General features: G+C 68.0%; 1 long non-coding RNA gene across 5 annotated transcripts in view; it reads right to left on the bottom strand.

Moving 5' to 3' along the window:
• LOC113959533 overlaps window positions 1-866 on the bottom strand; it is a 15,309-nt gene extending 14,443 nt beyond the window's left edge. The window contains exons 1-2 of one of the 5 annotated variants that reach the window (XR_003531840.1): window positions 805-866; window positions 57-211 (exon numbers count right to left, since the gene is read on the bottom strand). This is a non-coding gene — a long non-coding RNA (uncharacterized LOC113959533). Of the gene's footprint in view, window positions 1-56; window positions 212-284; window positions 580-668; window positions 741-790 lie in introns of those variants that run through there. The other 4 variants (XR_003531841.1, XR_003531842.1, XR_003531838.1 and 1 more) reach the window with 4 other exon arrangements.
• Between the last annotated feature and the right edge of the window lie 4 nt (window positions 867-870).

An 870-nucleotide genomic window follows, 5' to 3' on the forward strand; every position in this document is an offset into this window, starting at 1 on the left:
CACCTGCGGGCACATCCCACAGCTTCCCACCTGCGGGCAGCATCTGTGTTTCTCACCTTTACGAGCCCGACCCTCTCCAGGCACTGTTGGGATCCCTCCCCACGAGTCACCACCGCCAGCTGGCACGGTCGAGGCGTACCTGGGGTTTGCTTTGCTCACGCGAGAAAGTGTTCTTTTTCCTGTGGGATTTCCCGACTACTCTGAAAATGGACTGAAAAAGAGCCTGTGTAAGTGGCGTCTTTGCTAAGAAAGTAATATTGAGGGGAAGGAAGAGCTTATTTAACCTTCGGACACCCTGCACACAGGTGATCCCTGCGGGAGGCTGCCGTGCAGGAGGCCGCAGTGCAGGAGGCCGCAGTGCAGGAGGCCGCAGGACGGCGGCAGGCTCGGCGGGGCCGCAGCTGCCCGCGGGGCACGGGCCGGGCCCGCACAGCCCCTCACAGCGCGCGGCCCGAGGGGCCGGGACGGGGCCGCCCCCCCGGCAGCTCCCCCGCACCCGGAGCTGCTCGAAACCGCCGGCAGGCCGGCTGCCCCGCCGCCGGGAGGGACAGGGACCGGGAAAGGGACCGGGACCGCGACCGGGACACCGCCGTGCCCTGGGAGCGCGAGCGGGAGAAGCCCAGCCCCGGCCCGGCCCTCAGAGACGCCCTCACTCCGCCCCCTCTCACCGAACCCCTCACTCCGCCTCCTCACTCCGCCTCCTCTCACCGAACCCCTCACACCGAACCCCTCACTCCGCCCCCTCTCACCGAACTCCTCTCACCGAACCCCTCACTCTGCCCCCTCTCACCGAACCCCTCTCACCGAACCCCTCACTCCGCCTCCTCTCACCGAACCCCTCACTCCGCCCCCTCTCACCGAACCCCTCAC

The sequence above is a fragment of the Corapipo altera genome, unplaced genomic scaffold (genome assembly GCF_003945725.1).
Source record: "Corapipo altera isolate COAL_440 unplaced genomic scaffold, ASM394572v1 205, whole genome shotgun sequence".
NCBI lineage: Eukaryota > Metazoa > Chordata > Aves > Passeriformes > Pipridae > Corapipo > Corapipo altera.